Here is a 6,929-nt window from a genome sequence, read left to right as displayed (position 1 = left end):
CAAAGATTTATCAGTCTCTCTCTCTCTCTCTCTCTCTCTCTCTCTCTCTCTCTCTCTCTGATTGCGCATATTTGTTTTGTGACACTAGAATATCTCGAACAGTAGATGTATTTGTTGCAAATAAATACTATGCTCTCTGCTCTCGATGCATGCTCTATCTCTGCAGTCTTTAGATAAGCTCAAATATCACATTTCGAGCACTTTTGCATGCTTCTCTGAAATGGGTGCCTTTTCTATTTCGAAACGATGATATGATTTTAAACACTGATAATTTGAACATTACTAATCTTGTGCTTGAGGTCATGACACTACAAGGTGCTTATTCGAAAGAACATTTTATACTGATTATTTCAATAACCGCTCACTTTCCAAAATCATCTTGACAATTTTAAGTAGTCCTTAACTAATCAAAACAATAGATAACGTGTCCATTTATTTTGTTCAGTGACATGTGTTGTTTGTTTGTTTTGTTTTTTAACAAAAAAAAATAGAGAATAATAAAATAAAAGCTTTGATGTACATATACTTTTGTTGGATTGTTCACACAAAAATGAAAATTATGTCATTAATTACTCACCCTCATGTTGTCCCAAACCCGTAAGACCTTCGTTCATCTTCAGAACACAAATTAAGATATTTTTGATGAAATCCGAGTGGCGTTGAGGTACTCTCGCGAACGTGTGTCGAAGACTGATATGGAAGAGAAGAAATTGGTGAATAAAGTCATTATGTTTGTTTTCTTTGCGCACAAAAAGTATTCTTGTAGCTTCATAAAATTACTACCTTTCTTGGCCTTGAACGTGGTAGTTGCATTGCTGTCTATGCAGGATCCGAAAGCTCTCGGATTTCATAAAAAATATCTTAATTTGTGTTCCGAAGATGAACAAAGATCTTATGAGTTTAGAACGACATGAGGGTGAGTAATTAATGACAGAATTTTCATTTTTTGGGTGAACTATCCCTTTAAAATAACGAGAAGATAAAGTAAAAATAAAGTTACTGAATTTGTCGATGCATTTAAAAGTATCAGTATATCACAAAGTAAGGTAAGGTTATTGCCTGTTAAATCATTTATGTTAATGAGGAACTCCAAACACAACTGTTTTGTCAAACGACCCATACAATAAAATCTGGACCAGTTTAGGGATGCTATGTCAAAGATTACCATAAAATACATGTTCATGTGGACTGTTTTAGGTGTGAATATTAGATTTTAGAGTTGAAAGAGAGCTATTACACACCACTTCCTGTGATGGAATGTGTCATCACACCTTTTTTCTTTCTTTTTGAGGGAAATTCCGCTCCAAAAAGTGATGAGAACATGATGAAAGGCAGAATTAAGTAATCAACGTTTTTAACCTTTCTCTGTTCTTTAGCTTTGAGCGCTATGTGCCAGCTTTGAAAAGAGAAGGTAGTCAATGTGTAGCACAGCTGAATGATGAAAATAAGACAGATGGAGAGAGAGAGAGACACTTCATTAGGTCTATATGGAAATTGATGAAAGCAGACCGTAAAATAGGTGGTCTTGACGTTAGCGTGCTCATTGAAGGAAGACTGAGACATTACATGACTGTGGCAAAGAAACGTGTAACCTCATAATCTGCATGTCATCTAATAACTCCATAAATGGCCTTTTTATTTTCTATTCACAAGTCTCCCAATCCTTGTCCAGTCATGTTACTTAGGCCCAAAACATACACTATGCAAATACATGAAAATAATGCTTTAATTAAACTATGTAAATTCAGACTTGCATAATGAAATGTCATAACAGCATTCATAATTACCGAAGAGAGTGAATTCACAAAAGAGCTGCACCACTGCATGAACCTTCATGAACCACCTGCAATCCAGTTAAAGCAGATACTTAATACACTTACAGTACAGTACTGCAATACGAGTACTTCAATTAAATAATTGTGAATCTTTTCAGCACTAGTGCCTCGTTTTTTTGTTTGTTTGTTTTTTGTTTGTTTTTATGAAAATGAGGTTTATTATAGAACTAGGCATACTCACAATAGTCAAATTCACTTAATTGATTGGGCAAATGTGCAGATTTTGGTGCCACCTTTAATGCTGCCACAAAGGGGGCGCTATATCAGGTATTAGCATAAACTCTTTTTCTATGGACAGTTTTGCCCTTCAGATCAACTATAGTCATGGCAGAGCAACAGTTTAAAGAGAATCTTGCTGAGCAGGTTAATTAAAGATAATTTAGCTAAATTATCGACATGCTACTTGAATATCACCACGTCTGGTTTAAAGTCAGCATGAAACAGAAATTATGATAATCTTTTTTCCCCCCCTTTTGTGATGTATGTCCTAGTGAAATGGCTTCTCAAAAGAAAAAAAAATTGCTTAGATTTGACTTTGTCCATCAGGAACTGTTTGGAACGAGTGTTGAGGAAAGTTACTTTTTAAAAGTAATGCATTACAATATTGCGTTACTCCATAAAAAAAGTAACTTAATTGCATTACTTAGTTACTTCTTGTGGAAAGTAATGCATTACATTACTTTTGTGTTACTTTTTGTTACTTCGGCTGGACTTGCTTATTTAATTTATTATTTAACCCAGAAATTATATTTCAAGCAACTGTGAAGGCCCTTTTACACCAAAAGTGAAATCAATAAGCTTCAGACCAAAAGAAGTGCCTCAGCCTCTGCACCTCACTCCCAATTTCTCTCAACTTGGGGACAGAAGAGGTGTCAATTAATAAATGGGAAAACAAAGTAACTTGCGTTATTTATTTGAAAAAAAGTTGCTGCAAATTTAAAAGTAATGTGTTATTTTACTAGTTACTTGAAAAGGTAATCTAATTACATAGCTTGCATTACTTGTAATGCGTTACCCCCCAACACTGTTGCTAACTGCTGTGATTAATTAAAAAATAAAAAATATCAAATTTGATTATACCTCCACAGTAATGCACAAATGCGATATGTACAGTGGGAACACACACAATGTGTTGGCTAAGCAATCGTGTTTGCGTTTTACTTGTGTGCGAATGTTTATAGACAGAGTCTTTTTTCCCAATTTTCTCTTTCAAGATGCATTTCATATGCATGTAATATTTACGATTTATTTCTTCACATAGAGAGAGGTGTTTTGGATTTGTCAGGTCCTTTTGCAAAACAATCAAAGCTCAAAATGACAGTTAAAGAGAAGTTTCCTGTCGTCAACAGCCCAGGTGTGTGAGAAAGAGAGAGATGATGCGTAGGTGAAGAATCACTCTTATTGCTTCCAATACAAACTCAGTCTTGCGGCGAAGCTTTATTAGACCACAAACTGACATCGACCTCAATCCTGTTTGTGTGTGGGAGCAGGTGTTTGAAAGGAAGGCAGTTTTTTGAGGTACCTTTTACGTGGGTTTGAAAGAAATAACTAACTTTCTGCATTTTTCCACCCATCCAACATGTGTGCATCCTAACAGCACAAACACTCTGACATCCCGTAACAGGTAACCTGTATCACCCTCTGCTGAATCATTGGGATAGGGAGAAGTCATTTCGCTTTGTGCGCACTCACTCTGACAAAGGAGGTCTTAGGAGCTTGTGTTCACTTTTTCAGGCACACAAACATTCAGCTTTTTAATCACTGCGAAGTACAAAGAATAGATTTGTTGGCGGCTCTTTGGTACTTAAACTTTAAGCCTTCTGTAGATGTCACACACACCTGTCACTCTCAAAAAATCACTTTTCAGCTTTACCTTGTGCTCATATTCAACAATAGTCATGATTAGCAATGTTTGCTAAAGCAGGAATTACTGTTACTATTGCTTATACTTTAGAGATTTGGCCAAACCAAACTCTAAGTATTCAAATTTTGAACCCAACTTCTTTAGTGCACCGATGCCTTAAATTATGTGCTTTATTGAGGAAAAGTGTGCTCTTACATTTCAATGTAATTGGCCTTCCGATTTATAGCTAAATCTCTCCTCAATCTGTCCACAAATAAACGTAGCATCTTTGTTTATAAGTTTGATTCGATCCAAAATGCTTGAAATGTTTAGGGTCATGGGAATACTAGAGCCTATCACAGCATCTCAGGCCATAGGCGGGAAAACTACCCGGATGAATGTCTAATACCGATGATTTTACATATATATAAAGAAAATTATTTTATTTTAGATGTATCAGAAAAATAAAGTGCAACACGACATGGATAGGAATGTGAAGTCCATCAATTGAGCATTCCCCACATCGCTGCATTCATTGAGTATAACTGATCAATTTAGGATTGTTTTGCATCAGTCCTGCCAGATTGAGGTGCTGTTTTTTTAATGAGGACATTATCCCAACCTCTAGTCTAGGATGTTAGTGGTTCTTGAAGGTTTTAGGGACCGGGACAGAGGCAGAACTGGTTTTGAACCACCTTTACTGCAATGGAAATGCATGGAAAGGTTCCATATTGGGTTTTGGCAACAGCACTGTCCCCCTGTTGGTGGAAACGTGACAATATAGCAACATAGACTTTGGACTTTTTTTTACTTTTTTTTACCTTAATGTCCATAAAAATGAAAGTCAAAGATTACCAAAACTGTTTGGTTATCCAAAAGTCTTCAAAATATCTACTTTTGTGTTCTGCAGAAGAGAGGCATTCAGGTTTGGAACAACATGAGGGTGAGTAAACATCAATTTTCATTTTGGTGTTTACTATATCTTTAAGTAAGTTATCAATCAACCTGTAGACTATATGGCAATGACTTTAGCAATGCCCTAGCAAATATCTAGAAGACCTTATCAACTGCTTAGCAACAATCTGGCATGGTGGTGGCAACTTTTTTTGAATGAGCAAGAACCACTCACATTTTCTTGTTAACCCAAGAGTTAATCTTTATAGGCTAAAGACCTAATTTCACCCAAAAGCCAAGAAACCACTCTCTTTCTTTGTCAATCTCTTTATCTTTGTCTCTCAATCAATTTTCTCCTCGGAAAATCTTCATCCTGCTCATCAGCCATTTGTGACTCATAAATCTATCATGTAACATACTTCATCTCAAGTATCAAACTTCACGCTAATTACCACAGCATTAGGCTAACAGGCTACCATTTCGTACCGTAACGTTTATAATGGCTCGAAAACTTTGTTTGATTTAAGAACTTTCCTCATTTGGCTCCAAGAACTCACTTAGTAATTTATTTCAGACCAATTTTCTCAATCAAACTGAGACAGAATCTTAATTCAACGTTAGTGCTGGGATTTCCCAGAAGAACACCAAGGTTTAGCGCTAGCATATATAGACCGGGCTTAATCGTGGCAATCTGAGAGGGTTAACCTAATTTAGTAGCCTATAGAAGGTGCTGCGGTGGATTAGAGCCCACCTCGGTCACACCACCGGCCAATTAAAGCCTTAATTATCCCGTTAATTATGCAGACAGGAAGTATCAGCTGCCGCCCGATTGTGTTTGGCTCTCAGAGGACAGGAACCTAATGGCCGATGGTAGTCACTACAATGTCACACACACAAATACACACTAAGTGGTGAGGCAATTTCATTTCTGAGAAGAACAAAGACAATGGGGATGTCAGTCTGCATATTATAACAGTTGTGAGGCACACAAATACATGTATCTTGCATGAAGTAACATTTTTGGCTGTGTTTCGTTTGCATTTGTTATCTGTGTGTGTAAGCCCCATTGCCTGCTGGGATACCACTGCCCAAAGGGATCCTGCGTTTATGTGTGTACCCCATTCTCTTATCTACTGAGGGAACCAGATATTGGTCCCCTATATGATGTCACAAAACTAATCCCTCAACACACACCTAATTACAAATGAGGCATGCCTGCCAGCATCAAGAATCTAATCACATTTCAAGCCAAGCGAGTAAATTCAGCTTTCTGCACTCTATTCCACACTTACACATACACACACACACACACACACACAACACGTCTGGCCTAAAGCTGTAAAGATTGGGTCTGACTTCCAAGCAGCCAGGAGGTGTGTGAATGTATATATCAGAGTGTTAATGTATTCATGGAAAGATGATGTTTGTTTTCATAAAAATACAAAACCATCTATAAAAGAATTAATTAGCCCTTATTATAATAAATCAAAGTTATGTAATATTTCTTTTTAGTATAATAAATATAAAAATAAAATAAGATACACTACCAGTCAGAGGTTTAAAATTATTAAGATTTTTAAAGTGTCTTATGTTCACCCAGGCTGCATTTATTTCTTTAAAAAAAATCATTGTGAAATATTATTACAATTTAAAATAACTGTTTTCTTTATTAATATATTTCTAATTGATTTTTATATATATATATATATATATATATTTATATATATTATGCAATTATGTAGTAGTATTTTACAGAATATAACTATAATTATTACAGTATATTTTATAGTATTATATATCTCTCTCCTACAACTGTAGGAGAAACATTTGAGACAAAATTGATACTGGAGTTATGAAAGAGCAACATTTGAGCAGTAATATTTGTCCGCAGGGGAGTGAATGAAGAAAATGGGATTGAAAGACGAAATGAAAAGAGAAAAAAAGTGCAGAAAGGTGGGTAGTTCATGACCTGGTCAGGAATGTGGTCCGTCCTTCCCAGAATGCCTCAGGAAACCGAACACCCTGTCTGTCAAAATCAAATTATTGGGGTACTGTGGAGAGAAGGACTGTCTGCTTGTCTGATTACCATTCCTGTATTTGTGTTTGTGATTACAGGACAGAGTTTGCATACATAACTACAGAAATTCCATCTTATTTAGCAGATCCTCTTCCAGAAGCTCCTCCCCCCAGTCAGAAAAGGGGCGGGGCTGCCGCTTGACACAGGAGCAAACAGCACTGACAGCTTCCTTCCTCGGGGTAAACACACCCCAAACCATTTACACACACTCACACACACCCCTGCCTTTCCTCAGGGTAAACATACCCTTACCTCTTACATGCAGGTCAGGGAGTCGAAC

The sequence above is a fragment of the Sinocyclocheilus anshuiensis genome, unplaced genomic scaffold, assembly GCF_001515605.1.
Source record: "Sinocyclocheilus anshuiensis isolate Anshui unplaced genomic scaffold, SAMN03320099.WGS_v1.1 scaffold719, whole genome shotgun sequence".
NCBI classification, from domain to species: domain Eukaryota; kingdom Metazoa; phylum Chordata; class Actinopteri; order Cypriniformes; family Cyprinidae; genus Sinocyclocheilus; species Sinocyclocheilus anshuiensis.
This window is presented reverse-complemented; position numbering follows the sequence as displayed.